Source organism: Zonotrichia albicollis, chromosome 2, assembly GCF_047830755.1.
Source record: "Zonotrichia albicollis isolate bZonAlb1 chromosome 2, bZonAlb1.hap1, whole genome shotgun sequence".
NCBI lineage: Eukaryota > Metazoa > Chordata > Aves > Passeriformes > Passerellidae > Zonotrichia > Zonotrichia albicollis.
This window is the reverse complement of record NC_133820.1, coordinates 110,194,748-110,211,206: the sequence shown is the minus strand read 5'-3', so window position 1 is coordinate 110,211,206 and position 16,459 is coordinate 110,194,748. Positions and strand designations below refer to the sequence as shown.

The 16,459-nt window shown below is 38.7% G+C and overlaps 1 protein-coding gene across 1 annotated transcript in view; it reads left to right on the top strand.

The window, feature by feature from the left end:
- MID1 (midline 1) overlaps positions 1-16,459 on the top strand; it is a 249,147-nt gene that overhangs the window by 50,074 nt on the left and 182,614 nt on the right. The gene's annotated exons all lie outside the window — the stretch shown is intronic.

Sequence of the window (16,459 nt, the reverse complement as noted above, 5' to 3'; positions counted from 1 at the left end):
ATATTTTTGGTTGGTTTGCAGGATGTCATAGGATACCTCAGAATAATGCCTCAGATGAAAAGTCTTTGTTAAGAGAGACTACTTTAAATTTCTTCTCTTGTTTGTGTGTATTTGTATTCTTAGCAATGACTAGAGTCATATTTCACCCTTGTTTAGGATGTGTCTGATACGTCTGGAGAACAGCAATGAAACTGGTGAAGGGTCTGGAGAGTGACTCATACAAGGAGTGGCTGAGGGAGCTGGAATTGTTTAGCCTGGAGAAAAGGAGGCTCAGGGAAGACGTTATCCCTCTGTACAGCCACCTGTAAGGTTGTAGACATTTGAGGTTTGGCCTCCTCTCCCAGGGAACAGTGACAGGACAAGAGGACAGTCTCAGGCTGTGCCAGAGGAGGTTCAGATTGTACATTAGGAGAAATTTCTGACTGACGGGTTAAGTGTTGGAATGGGCTGCCCAGGGATGTGGTGGAGTCACCTGGAGGTGTTCAAGAAATGACTGGATGTGGCAGTCTGTGCCATAATGTAGTTGACATGGTGGTTGGTCAAAGATTGGATTCAGTCTTGGAGGTCTTTTCCACCCTAATTGAGTCTGTGATCCCACAACAGCTGTTTCATTTTAAGTCAGAAGTATATGCATTTTTCAAAGGTATTTGGAGGTATGTGACTAAGATAAGATATCCTACAGACACTGGCTATCAGACTTTTAAAGAGTCATTGCTCATGTAAGTAATGAAATCTGTAAAAGATAGCTCAATAGACCATGCAGACTTTCTTTTTAATTTGAATTATTTTGTTCTTTTTTTTGAGTAACTACTTCTGGACTGTTATATTATTAAAGGTATGTCTTCTGGCTCCCAGTGAAACACCTGAATAAAAGTGCTGCAATACTATGATCTTTCTAGACACTAACAGGGGTTTCTCTGTTGAAGTTCTAAAAGTCCTAAAATACTTAGTTAAATATTTTTAATATATAAAAATACTATCCAAATCCCCAGAAACAGGAGCTCATAGTCTTTCTTGGCAGTTGAGCAAATTTAAATACCCAGAAGGGGTAAGAGAATCATGTAGATACCCCCAAGTTCTACACTTCAACATTGTTTTCAAGGCTTGTGTACTTTTTTTTTTTGAGTGCTGGCCTCCATAAATAGCTGTAATTTGCTGTAAAATTGGAGAAATAATAATGGTGCTTTGCTGTTCTGCAATGTTCTCTCTTTTCAGTGCTTCTTGAAGGTTAATCTGACACACAGTTTACTCACACTGTATGCTCTGCTCTGTGGAAAATTATTGGTAGGATCACTATTCAAGGCTGCTAGGTATCTACTTTGAATTTCATAATCAAAGACATGGTCTTCTTTTCTGAGCTGCTATTGTAAAACATTTTTCATTTCTATTGAGCTTCTATTGGATTTTTTACATTCATGTGCCGAAAATTTGCCTTGAACTGTAGACTTTAAAGGAATATGGTCTTTCATATAAGAATCTGTTTGAATACCTGGGTAAATTTGTGAATGGAGTGGAGATGCAGATGTTTAAAATTTGTAGTGTTGCCATTCAATAGCTTATTTGAAGTTGTGTGTCATAAAAACTAGGTACAGAATCATTTTTCTCCCAGTTCCCAGGAAGTACACCAGAAAGATGGTTAGTGTGTTAGCAATAGGGAGAGGTCATTGACACTTTGTACTAAAAAAGACATCTCAATCTGTTTAGAAAAACTATATTTCCCTTATTTTCCTTTCTTGTTTATTATAGTTTTAACTGTAATTCATATGCATGATGGGCAGGGATGCTGCTCTCTGCATATATTTTAAGGTTCAGCAAAATGATGATTCTATTCTGACTGGAGCTTTTAGAGATGGGTCCAAGATATTTTTAGTTCATTAGTATTGAGTATTAATCAGATCACCTTCTGTGATATGCTTACTACTTTAGACAGCTAAATGAAGTAATTAATTTATGAGTAAAAAATGCGGTAATTAAGAGAGTGGCAAAACTCATATCAAGAGCAGTCTATCATGCATGTACTTCTAGTTTTAGTCACTCACATTCTCTGAGTGAGAGTAAACATTTCTCTGACTTGAACAATTGAATAATTTTCTGAATTACTTCCTGGGTTCTCTAAAGTCACACAAAAATGCTGTTTAAGGAAGGAGTTAAATGTAAAATATCAGATGTAATTACCATGCACACATAAAGGTAATAAAACAATTCACTTTCAACAATACATGGTAGATTCATGGGAGATGTGGAAAATACACTAAATATGTTTGTGAGGAAGCGAACTCCATCAGTCACTTAGACTGCATTTTCATCCATTATGAACCAATTTGTCAGAGAGATCATTCTGTATCTCCAAATCTCCAGCATGCCCTCTCAATTTTCTCATTGTATTTCCTTATTCCTCTGTTTCTAACAAAAGGAGGTACAAGGCAGCAGAAGAGCAAAATATGTTTCAGGTGAGGTATAGATATAAACATGGGACTCCTGGTGGGGATTAGTGATTGTGCAGGACAGCAGTTCAGCAGATTCTCTGCATGCTGTTTATGTTTTCTTCAGCTTTTGTTGAAATCAAATTCTGCTGACTTTATACCATCATCATGCTATTGTATTTCACACATACACACAAATTGAAAAAGGGCTGATAGGATTCTGTTAACAATTTTTATTTCTTTGTTTTTCTTCATACCTTTATACATACACTTTACCTGAGTGTAGGAGAGAAACTATGGGAAGAAAAGCTTGCATAAAGAATCTGTAAGAACCCCCACTGACTGAAGCATTATTTCCTGCTTTTTCAGTGCTGTTTTCTGTAAAGCTTCTTCAGAAATCTTTCCCTATAATGCTTACAGACAACAAGCTACTGCATTTTAGCTTCAGTCTTCATTATATGCTATTATATAGACTTGCTTTATTCAAACAGGAAATTATTTCCTAATTATAAGGCCTTTTTTATTCAGTGGAATAATGTTAATTCTAATTTTTTTTATTAACTGCTATTCTTAGGCTTTAATTCTCCACCTTTAAGTGGAAACAAATGTGTCTAGTGTGTTCTTATAAAATCCTGCCTACATTAGGAATCTAAAAGTCAGTTTGGCTCATCCAAACCTGCAGTAACATATCCTGATAGCACATTCCCAAATCTACAAATGGATTTCCACCCCTGCTCCAATTAAAACATCTGTTTAAAACCTTGGGGTCAGTGGGTGGCCATGAGCTGTGGCAGAGGGGGTGACTGTGAGAGGCCCTGGTAACAATCCCTGTGGATCTCAGTGCAGGCACCCCAGCTCCTGCTGCTGGGGTGAGTTGTGCACTTACCTGGGAGGTGCAGCACTGCAGGCTCTGCTGTGGTTGTGCTCCACGTTGGTGCTGTTGAAATTACTCTGCCTTTTAATCTTCCTTTTAGTGTTTTGTTTTTTTTTTTTTAATTAAAAATACTTCTAGGAGTCAAAATACTAGTTTATTCTTTTCAGAGGGTTTAAACTTGAAAAAGCCAGTTGATGAGATCATAGCAAAACCCAGGTTGGAGGGAAGTCTGGAAGCCAATCTAGACTAACCCCTTGCTTAGCCATAAGCTACCAACCTACATGAAAAGGGACTTCCTTGAGTTCTATTTTTAAAATTTTAAATTCCATATTTTTGTTGGAACCTGACTGATGATATAAAACATGTTATTTAAGTAAGCTTACAAAACCCTTTCAGCTGACACAACTTTTCCCATGTCTATAAAATTTCAATTTATGTGTTTGTCTTAGCAAAACTGACAACTGCAAAGATTTGTAATATGTTTATTTTTTTAAGCTTCATCCACTTCTTGATCTTTCATCTGATAACACCATCAGTGAAAAAAATAATAAAACATCACTTTGAAAATGTCATTTTATTATATGATGATGTGAAAACACTTACTCTAACCATTAAATCATGTGGTGGGAAAGATATACATTGTACTAAAAATAATTAATTTTAGAAGACAAGAGGACTGGAGGGTAAGAATGCATTTCTTTTGAGTTTGAATCTGTACATCTTTCTCTGGAAGATGTCATCTTTTACGTGGAGTGATTTTTCCACCAAATGGTGCTGTGAGTGACACGTGTTAGGCAATGTTCCTCCTAAAAATAGCTTTACTGTAGAAACACATACTTGTATTTTTAGAAAGGTGAGGCAGTGACTTTGGTTTCAAGTACCAACATCTCAGTGAAACATTTCAAGAATTTGCTGTGCCTTCTGGTATCTGAATACCTCTAAAGACAGCAAAGCACAGTCATTGCATATCTCTGTTAATTACAGTGTGATTAATTGATTCATCAATCGTGTGTGTGATGTGCCATGTTCCCTGACAGTCTCAGAACTCTGCCAGATGCCTGTCCTGGAGTCAGCAAGATCTCTCTTTACTGGTTCTTAGAGTACCTGGTGCATCCACAAAACCATTTCACGGACATACAAAGTGCAGTGATTGAATCCAGCTGTTTGCATTCTGTGTGTTGCTATCATTTGCCAGCCACTCACCATGAGAGCTGGGCAGGAAACAATTTTCTCATCCCATTAAAGGGAATTTTGTCATCCGTTCCGAGATTCAAAAAAAAAAAAAAAGAGAAAAAAAACGGAAGAGTATTTTTAGGCTGTTCCCCAGAAGGGGTAAAACCCCTTAAAATAGCTTGTCCTTATGACAGTCACTTCAGATGTGGAGATTCATATTCCAAACTGCAAGCTAAATATCTTCATGAAGTGTTTATCTTTTTGAATAAGTCATTTGAAACAATAATTTCCTGATGAAGAGTATTTAATATCCCAAATTCCTGATTATTTCTGTGTACCAGAGCCACTGTTTGCACATAGATGATCTGCCTTTGTTGAAAAATGTAATTTTTTTTTCCACTTGAGCAACAGCCAATGCTTTAGGAAAAGCAGACATTGCACACTAATATCCCTCTCACCACCACAGATCATCCATGCTTCATACAGCATCATTAGATATATCTGTTGAGAGCATGAATTGCATTTCCTGCCTCTTTTTTTCTTTGTAGTCACTGTCAGTGACACATATCTAATGGGAAGAATTGGTAGATGCCTGTTCACAGATGGCTCTCTTATAAAAGAGGAAGATGTAAACCCATAAACCTCTTGTTACATTACTCGCCTAAATGCCAATTTTGGCTCTAACTCTAGTGCTTTGTCTTATTATTCATAATATTATACTGCATTATATAATATTTGTAGATTATATTGTACTTGAAAAGCACATTATTCTAGACATTGTACAACCTTAGTAGATGGCTCTTTCACAGACTAAAACTGAAGATCTAGGAACTTAGAGTCTTGGTTTTTTTAACCCAAGCTCATACTGAAGTGTACAACTTCAAAAGGTTGTACAAAAGGTTCGTTGGAAAAGATTCCCTGTAAATTCTGACCTAACACATATTCCATGCCCATGGAGGTGTTGGCTCTTAAGGGGTAGTGGGAAATGAGAAGAAAGGGAAAGTGGAGGCTGGTTTTTTTCACTTAAGTTGTGTATATGTTGGGGATTTTTCATTATGTGGTTGCTCTGATTAGTGAGAGATGCCTCTGTGCAAATTAATATGCAAAGGAGGTCCTATGCTGAAGTCATTAATATGGATTTTATTTAACAGTAAATGTGAAGTAGAGCATCAGAAAAATAGGAAAAAGAGAGAGAGGGTGACAAGAGTGACAGAGAGACAGATTAGAGTAGAAAGATAGTCACCATCTCTGTGGATCCAGTGGCATCCCATAGATCCTCTCCTTCTGGTCTTCTGGTCTCCCAACACATAGAATCCAGTGGGTTAATGTGTGTTAATATAGGTATATGTGGGTACACCCAAGCACCACCCCTGCAGGGGCCAGGGAAGATTTACACTGCCTTTTGCAAGACTGGATCTGCCCATTTGTAGACCAGTTCTCTGGTGGAAGGCTTCAGGAATGAGTCTGAGGGCACTTTGAGGGTCTTTGATGGTTGTTGACCCTTTCTAAGACATGGCAGCTGCCTCTCACATAAATGTGCTGTGTGAATGGGACCTTTCTGGGGTGGGAAAGTTTTACAACTGGGCCAGTTTGTGTCAGGGAAGAAAATTCACATGATAAAAAGCACCATCCCATCTCCCCAGGGTCTGCTTACTTAGCCCAGCCTGCAGCCTCTGGTAGTGCGTGTAATTTCTTCTGCCTTATGTGGACCAGAGCTTTCACCATCATTCACTCAAAAACTCCTCCTCTCCCTTGACTGGCAGGGAAGGAGTGTGAAAACCTGGCCCAGCAAATGAGCCTGTGGGCTATGGCATCCCCCAGCCTTGTTTACTTCTCCTTAGACCTGAGATAATTGGACAATAGTAAATGTTTATCTTATCTCAAGGTTCTGTCAGGTGGCTTAACTCAAAGTCCAAATTCCAGAAATCCTGGAGGCATATTTGGGGTGGGGGTGGGCTTTGGTAGTCACAGCTTTTTTTATAGTTTGCCATAGAGGGCAAATCCTTCAGTGATCCTAACAGTGTTTAAGACAGGTAGGATGTTTAAGTCTCTTACAGGGTTGAAGGCTAAGAAGGCCTAGAGCTAATTGTCATGTGGATCAGAAATAGCACTGTAACTCGAACACCAGGTAACTATGAACCCTGCAGGTTTTCACAGTGCACATCAGCAACTGATTGAACACTATAACTGCTTCACCACCCTCTCTGCTGCTGCTGCTTCAGGATGTCTGTGTGTGCAGGAGCAGTGTTGGTAAAGGCAGTGTGCGCCTGCTTTGGCACAGAGTGTGGTGCTGTCCCCACTGAATGCAACAATAAGGCTTCCAGCAGCTTTTTCTCTAGATGATGACTGGCTCCTGGGGATGTCTTCAGACTGTCTGTTCATTCCCAGATTTTTCTTTCTAGTACTACAAATGGTGTGTGATGCATCAAGAAGATGCCAGTACTGGGCCAGTGAATAGGGAGAAAGTGCTGGAACATCTGGCTCTGGGATACTGCTGAGAACTGGGCAATGCTAGGTTACTCTGTCATTGCAGCTCCTGAATGTTCAACACTTCACCTTTCTCTCTGAAGACAGGATGATTTGTTGAATACAATTTCAGTATACTATTAATTGTAAGTGAATTGTTTAGAAATGGAATTCTGTGTAGGCAAATGATTGGATACTTCATACTGTGCTAGATACTACATCCTATAAATCTCTCTTCTAATTTATGGTTATTTCTATTCATTCTACGAAAAGATCAGCAATCAAAGGAAAACAGCAATGAAGAGCTTTTCTTGATACTTTCCTGACTACTGGTGCATAAATAATTTCTGAAGGTTACAGTTAACCTCCCTGGTGGGAAAATAAAAATGCTAAATAATTCTAAAGAGTGGAAACAGCTCTACCCACCAATTTATTTCTTAAGATACCAATAATAGAGCTGGTAGTTTCATGATTGCTTTCTTTAAATAGTTCAAATAGAACAAGTCCAACTAAAAATCAAGGGATATCTGGAAGATATAGACTTTGTAGGGTAATCTTCTCTTATATATATCTTTTATTTACAGACTCAAAAGCTTATAAAACTCCTCCACAGCATAGCTGGATATCTCTTAAAGCTTAATGGCTTTTTCTTAACAATGCTTCTCTTTTGAGAGAACAAAAACTCCACTATAAGGACAGGTAAGGAAAGAACAGCGAGATCAGGATTATCCAAGGTCACAGTGAAAACACACAATAGCAATAGAGATGAAGTGCAAACTTCAAAATGTGCATTAACACCTAGTCTCTCTCTCTCCACGATATCCTTTCTACTGCTGCACACTGCTTTTATTTGTAAGGACCATCACATGTTGTGTGATTTAGTTTTCTGTTAATGGCAAGGCACCCACAATTATGTCTATTTTCCCAATGCTCTTTGAAAATGAGTTCATCAGTACCCCAAATGTCTGCAGTGAGCCATTCCTGTTGTCACAGTTGCTATTCAAATGATAAAAACATTCAGAGGAGGAGATTTGCCTGTGTGAATGAATGCCCACGATGGAAGGTGACCCCTGTCTGTCAGACCCATTGGGCGGGCTCACTGCCTGATCCTGCATAGAGGAGCTGCCTTGCAGCCCCTGAGCACAATGTCTGAGGTCTGGGGTCACCCTGCAGCTCCCCTGCCCTCTGCTCCAGGTCACGGGACTGACCTCCTCCTGGGGGAGCGAGACCCCTGCCATGCCAGCTGGAATGGGCTCGGCAGACTCCAGCCTGACAGCAGGCTCAGAGCTTGGCTTTCGGCAGGAAAATCAGTAATAGGAGCAAACATTTGTCTTTGGAGGCACTGCTGCTGCCAAAGAGGATATTCACCCCCATTCTTATTCAAATCAGGTGCATATTCAAGACTTCACTTGTTCTAAAAGCTCTGTGAAATCTTGAGGAGACAAAAATAGAAGAAGGCTGTCAAGCTTCCCTGACAATTAAAAAAAATATAAAGGGATGTTTCTTCTATAGTGATTTCTAGTGTAAGTTCTGTGATATGGTTGCATTTATATATGTAAGCATGTATGCATATGTACGTGTAGTGAGTCCATATAAGCAGGGGAATAAAATAGTATCATCAGAAGAAAGAAAAACAAAAACAGGGGTGTCTGAACTATTTAGTAAAGGCTATTAATGGAATTGGGAAGTTTCATGTGTGATTGATCCAGATTCCTTCCAGTACCCTTGTTTAATTCAGGACTATTTGTATGAATGAGAGATGCCACATCTTGTTGTTGAGTTGGTGCCAGCACGAGGTTACTGTGTGGGTTGAAATGACACACAACTGAAAACCAACACATTTTGCATATTTTATATAAAAGCTGCTTCAAGCACTTTCAATATTGTTCCCTTTACTTCATCACATGGAAAACAAATCAAACAGCTGCATTACAGAAAAATGGGACATTCCCAGGGTACAGTACTTGCAGTGTTGTTACTTCTTCCTGTTCTAGTGTCCATGATACTTAACAACTCAAACCGCATTTCACTCAGAGGAAATTTACAGTCTGAGGATTAGATTCATTTGTTCTCCACATCTTTGAATAAGAGAAACTGGGAAAGACAGACTGAAAGACCTTGAAATTTGGTACATTCCAGATATTAAGGTTTCTATCCAGCAAATTACTTCTTGGAGTTACTGTATCTTAGAGCATCTCTGTAGCTTTTCCCAGATCTTCTTCAATTACCACTCACATGTAGAGACCTGAGAGAATATTAAGTTTTCTTGCAGAAGAATTTATTGTTTATTTGAAAATTAAAGCTGTCCTTTTTATTTTTCATAAAAAAAACCTGTAATAGTTTAAACTCTACAAAAAAGCTGGTATGTAGGACAAAAGGGATTTCTTACCACAGGATCAGGGTTGATTTTATATCCCCCTTTTCGTTAATCTGAGGTGCCTCAGAGAACTGTGTATACGTCAGACTGCATTTTATTGTAGAGGTTAATTGCTTCAAAGGATGATCTATCTGCTAGAATTTTTGTTCACATTAATAAACTGTCTTGGTAGTTGTATAAACATTTACTGTTGTCCATAAATGAAAAGTGGGCTAGTGCAGGTACTGAGGATACCACAATAAAATTTTAGCAGTCAAGAGGTTGTTTATTGTACTTGGTCACATATTCTTTTGCACTGACATGTATTGAGACTGAATGAATGACCAAGATTAGATCCTCTTAAAATGGGAAACAAAGGAAAATATTTTTAACCACTGTGCCTTTTTTTCAGCTGTAAAACAATGCTTTATTAATTTAGAGGAATTATTTCTCCAAGCATGCTATCCATGATGTTTGTTTTTCTTTTACATGATAAATACTATTGCCATACAACCAATGGAAACCAAGAACTTGTGACAGTATATTTTAGATCTGGTAGGCTTGAAGGTAAACTGAGCTGCCCAGAGAGAGTTGGTGAAAGAGTTTACTTGCTGTAATTGTAATAAAGGAAATTTAAAAACCACAGCCTGTTTCAAGTCAAAAATGAATAACTGAACATTGTCTTGAACATCGTTTCCCCTCTTCTTGGCGTGCTTGTGTTCTTTAGGCAGGTGGCATTACTGGACTCAGGATACAGTTGCTATTTCTTTAGATAAGTAAACCTGTGCTTCTGAACCATTCAGCCCAGTAAGTCCAAGTTTATAGCATCAGAACCTTGGCTTTCCAGTGTAAGAAAAAAAAAAAAAGTAAAAGCTAAGAATGGATCTCTAGTTATGATTTAATCACATGCATTATTTGTTTCTGGTGTTGTGCTTCATACATGCCTAAAGGGTTTGAGAAGATGTTAGACATGTTTGTTTTGTGCAATGTATCTTAATTATTATTCTCTATCTCATATTTATTCCAGAAAGGTGTCCATTCTCTGATTGCCATGTTATTTTAGCTCTTCAAATATTACAAAAGCATAAAAAATGTTTTTTTAAAATAATTTCTGTAGGGAAGTGTGAGGTGTTTAGCTAGAAAACTCAGATTCATGCCATTATTATTATTACATTATTATAACATTGTTTTGTGTGCCTGTGAAATACGGATTTCTGGATTTCAGTTCCCATGTGCCTCGTATATGTAATAGTGAGATATTTTTTAGGTTTTTTTCTTTCTTTCTCGACTTTCTGTCTGAAGCATCGTGCTCAGGGTGGTGCTCCCAGCTGCGCGCGGTTTAGCCATAGGAGGGAGCCGCTCCTCTTCCCAAGTCAGCGCTGGAGGGAGCAGCAGGGCTGGCCTTGGCAGGGACCTTCCTGGCACGGGCACCTGGAGATGTGAGCGCTTCCTTCGTTCCCGGCTGGCTGATCCCTGCATTTCCCAGGCAGGACCATTTACACGGGAGCCAGCCCTGCTGGTTCCACAAACAGCTGTGCAGAAACGATCAAACCCGCTCCCAGGGGATTTTAGAAGTGCAAGATCGTACCTGCACGGAAAAGGATTCAGTTTTTCTGAAAATAGCTGGGTTACATAAGTATCTGCCAGCTCACTGCATTGTCCGGCTGGTACAAGAGAAAATGTTGTTTACCTGGTGCTGCAGAAGTTATACTCTGCCTTTTTTCATGGCATATTTCTCTTCACTATAGATAATAAACTTTGGACAGTCAGTTTTTTGATTGTTTTCCAGTAATTCAAGTTAGGCTTGACCTTAGCACAAAGTTTATGCCGTTCATTATAAAACTTATTCTTTAGTGGAGTTCCTTTAGGTGGAAGGAAACACATGGCTGAGTATAATAAAATTTCTGACTACTTTGATTATGTTGAATTGCACCAGTAAGCTGCTATAAGAGAAAGAGAATTAGTCAGTCAAATTAAAGACCACAAAATAAATGCAGAAGGGAAATAGATCATTAGAGAGGAAAAACAGAATGGTTAGAGAAGCCTGAGCAAAAGAATAACATAAAATGTTATAAGAGCTTAAAACCCAAATTATGTTAAATTTTAGGCAATTTGATTGCATAAATCTATATGTGAGATATAAAGGAAGGTGCCCTTGAAGTTTATATGCGGTCAAAAATAATTTGCTGTGATTACTTTTGCTTGGTGATTCAGCTTGAGGAACGGTCAGGGGTTTCCCTTATGTTTGACCATCAGGTATGCCATCCTCTTCCTCATCATATAGGTCTGAGCTGGGGCACTGAGGGTCAAGTGGCCTCTGAAGGAGGGATGGAGATTATTACAGAAACACAGCACTTGTGGTAGCTGGAATGAGAGCTCCCAGTGCACCCAAACAGGAAAGTGGGTGCTCCAGCCTTGCAAAGATGCCTTTTCAAGTTTCTCCCGTTCTTATTTTAGTTATAGGCCATATTATTGCTTTCTGAATCCTCTGCCATTTAATATATACTCTGAAATTTGTCCTGGATTGTAACAGGTTTGTTTTACACTATTTTGTGGGAAAAAAAAATCCCACATTTTCTCACAGCAAGAGCAGTGCATGGTATTAACTCAGGCATTTCTCACACTTAATATTCTACTTCTCTTGCATACATTATTGGATAATGTCCAGATAAAGTCATATGTTATTTTTTCCTGTCATATGAATATGATGATAATTCCTGGGAGGAATCTTTAATGAAGGAGTAAATCTGCAACAGTGCTTATGTTCCAGCTCAGTACTACAAATTCGTGTTTGTATAAGTAGATTTCTTGTGTGGAGTCTGATTAACTGTAAGGCATTGATGATGCTTGTGTTTGCAGCAGTTTGCAGGGCACTTTCCCATAAGCTATTTATACCATATGTCTGTACCCCTCTTTGCTCCTTTCTTCTCCCCCCACTTCCCAAATATACCCTAGTTAACTCTATTAATTTCTCTTTGTTTTGGAAAAATGGACCAGAATATCACTATTTAAATCATTGTATATATGTTTTCACTGTAGTAATATTCAAAAGTTGGAATTCCAGCTGTGCTGCAAACCTCTGAAATACAGGGAAAATACATGTGTCTCCTCCAAAAGACTTAACAGTCTGAGGCTCCAAGCCTAAGAATTTTTTAGCAGATGTTTGTCTTTATATGCTAAAGGGGTTACAAATTCTTGATGGTTGAGCTTTAAAGGCCTTCCAGTCTTCTCAGTGCCTGTGTGCCTGCTCATGTCAGTCTGTCTGTAGCACAGTTGTGATGACAATATCTCACCTTTAAAAAACACCAGGGAATGTCCATAGTGTGGCTGTCTCCTGACCCCATGCTGCCCACTCATCCCCAGGCTGGTGCAGAAGCTGTGGAAGGTGGGTTGGATTATGGGGATTTTTCCTGGCTGCACAGGAGGTGTACCCCACAGTCCCAAATTACAGCGTTGGCTTATCTTTGACCAGCATGCCATATCTGCCAAAGCCCCTGAAAAGGCACTCAGAATGTGTTTTCTTGCCAAATTTACAAAGAACCTCTTTTTTTGCTCCCTGTATCTTATTCCTGAAGGAGGAATGAAGATTTAGTGCTGTGCAGGCCCCATGCTGTTCTCTTACTTTGCTGTTTTAATCTTGCTCTTCTATCTAACTTTAGGAAGACTGACATATTTACTGAAGTTTGCAGGCTGATGCACCAGTGTTGGCTGATGCACTTTGAAGTTCCAAGCTAGACATTCCCAGCTTCAGGCACACACTCCTAATGTAAACCCAGCTGCACTGCTGAATCCCTGCTTTCATCCAGCTCTGAAACAAAAGTAGAGAGTGGGTTTAGGTTGAACCCAAGGAGATCAAACCCAGGGAAATGCTATTAGATAACCCTTGACAAAGTGAAACATTGGCTTCAGTGACATTCTTGCTCAAGTGACTCTAATCATCAGAGTTTTTAATTCCTCTCCCTTTTTACCCAACTATATTTTTTTACTGTGCTCTCCTCTCCTCTCATTGCTAATCCTTCCTTCCTTCTTGCTGGGTCATTCCTCTGCCAGTTTGCAGAGCTGCCACCCCACTGCTTTCTCAGAAGAAAACTGGTCAAATAGATATCCCTGAAATTCGACATACATATGTTATATGAGCATAGATCATTAAACAACCTTACCATTAAATAGTAAACTTTTAAAATTAATTGACTGTGGTAAGGATCCCACTAACATGTTACTGTTAGAGCATCTACTGGAACTCATGTTTCTCAATGAAATGCTTTGAAGTCACATGGTGTATCTTTAAATTGTGCATTTCCTTATGTTTATAAAGATATGCCATCTCCAGATGATCCAAATGATCTTTAAGATCCCTTCCAACCCAACCCTTTCTGTGATTCCATTTTCTACATTGCCTTTAAAAATTACTGGGAGTTTGGGGTAAAAAAAAAATAAAAAAATCAAAGAGCTGCAATAGATTGCATTAATCAGAGTGCACTCACCAGTGAGTTTCAAAGAATCAGGAATCTTTTGTTTTGCTGGAATCTTTTCCAGTGCAATTGCCTGCACCACTCTGCTTGTAGAAAAGATTCTTCAAACTGCTCTTATGATTGCTGTTAAACATGTATGGCTGTTATCCAAATGAAGGCCTTATCCAAGAGCCTTATGCTTTTTGTTAATCCTAGAAATGTGGAAAGGAGTAAATGTTGTGCAAAAGAAAAAGTGCTTTGGACAGATTATACAGACAAGAGGATATAGTTGTGAGCAAGCAGAGAAAACCTTACAGAGCAGACCTTGCTGCTATTTCCTAAAGCTCAGACTGCCTTCAGGTATTTATCATAAGTCTGAAAGTTACATTCTGCTTCAAGAATGAGAAAAAGGAGCTCTTCCAAAATTTTAGTGCCTGTCGTTTTTGTCCTATTGTGAATTTTCTGTTCCTCTATGCAAGCTTCCAAGTACAAAGGTGGCTGCATTTTTCATGCTTCATTCTTCCTTTTGATCAGTAGAGCTCATCTCATTTGTGCATAGCATAGTTAACCACCTGCTGGATGGTAGAAAACTTTTTATTTAGAGATAATGTGTTTATATGAGGTGGTCTGTGAAGACGCCTTATTGTTTCTGAAATGTTTAGGATACTTCCTTCTCTACAGAGGGAAAGCTCTCAGATTGTTAGGGAGAAGCAAAGAAGCAATGGTGGCAGTTAGGAAGCTGTAATTGGGATATAAATGGTTCACAAGTGCATCTTTTAAAACTTCTTTTCCAAGGGTGAAATTCATACCACATTACTTTCACCATGCTAGAGTCCCCCATGAGTCCCACAATGGGGTCACCTAAACCAAGAGCGTGATTCTAAGGTGGTTCTTAGGAAAACCAAACAAACAAACCAAGCAACCAGCCAAAACAAAGCAAAAACCCCCCACAAAACAAACAAAAAACCAAACAAAAAACCCCACAAACAAACAAACAAAAAACCCCAAAAAGCCAAACAAACTAAAATTGGACTTGAATTGATGAAACTCAATATTGCTGATATTCAATTGATGAAACTCAATAATTGCCGATATTCCTTTGTATAAATCTGTCAGATTTTGCTTTTCTTAGAATATCAATCAATTTCTGTCTTTTGTTTGATTATCTTTCAGTATCATAAGTTGGGTACTACCTCACAGATATTCTAATTCTATTCAGCTAAAAATATTTGTAAATATGGAAACATTTAAACACTATTATCTGAAACAAAGTGCATCTTTTTGAAAAGACAGTGCTAGTTTTTGGAGGAATGAACAGGAGCCCATGATTTTTGGCAGAATTGTGAATATCAAATCCCAAACTAGAAAGAATAGCAACATAATTTGTGTGATAACAAACATAGACCATATGAAGCTTTATCTCAAACATCAGTAGACCTGGCCCTGGTTTCAGAAATAATCTTCTGGAGCATGTAGATCACTGGAGCTGGGGTGGTCTGCTCTGGGACAGCAGAGGTTTGGCTTTCTGCCAGAGACTTCCTTGAGGCAGGTCATTGGGCCCAGTATTCACCTGTGAAATCAGAGATCTGGCACCCTCCAGTATTCCTGGTAAACCCATCTGATCAGATGAACAATCAGAAACAAAGACCAAGATATATTAATGGCCTGTGCTCCTCTCTAAGGAAATCAGAGCCAACTACAGATATTAGGATATCTGTTAATGAGCTCATGTCTGTGGAGGTGGAGCCTTACATTTCAGAGTTCATTCACCATCTTCCTTTTTAACTCTTTTCATGGAAAGGCAATTTCTTCATGGAGAGTTCTGTGAAATTTGGGAGGATTTTTATGTTAAATATGTTAATCTTGTAAAAAGATTTATGAAATCATTTTAGCAGAGAATCTACATTCACATACTGAATTTGCAGACACCAATTTTAAGATCTATGAATCCTCTGACATCCTTTATGATGTCTTTTAGGTAATAAATAAAAGACATCACATTACAATTGTTTGCCTCAGATTACTGCAGTGAGACCTTTGTCCAGTACAGAATTGTTCGAGATTCATGGTTCAATAACTGAATTAGCACAGTTAAGAGATAATTCACAAAAGTCACAGTCAAAGTGTTCTTTGGTCAGAAATGACAAAAAACCAAATTCTTTCTTTCCTTCCTTCTTTCTTTTGTTCTCTGGTGATGTTGCTATTTTCTTAAACTAAAATATGTCTGAAATAAACAATTTGTGTTAATTTCTCCTCTTGGAGCCTTTTCCTTCTGCCCTTAGAACCAAACTCCAAGAAAAGGGGAAAGGGATTCCCTTAAATTCACACTTTTGAGGTAGGAAAATATGTTCCAGGCATTTATTGCATGTTTGGTTCACTGTTAAAATGGCTCTGTGTGGTGGAAGATTCTCCTCTGCTCCTGTCCCCTCCTTGAGCTGAGCAGTGATGGGGAGACAGGGCTAAGTCACAACCCACATTGTGAAAAGAGATCCCATCCATCAAACTGTCACCTTGGTTTTTCTCTCCAGGGTCACAGAGGAACAAAGTCAGCTTGTGTCAGGTTGAAATAGCATTGGTAAGTGTTAGTGTGTGTGAAGCTGGTGGCTTGAAGTCTCTTTATTTTGTTTGAAAGGCTCAAACAGCGTGCTGCCAAGCAGAGGAACAGGCAGGAGGAAGTCTCCTTATAAATTATTACTGGAAGGCTCACAGCCAACAT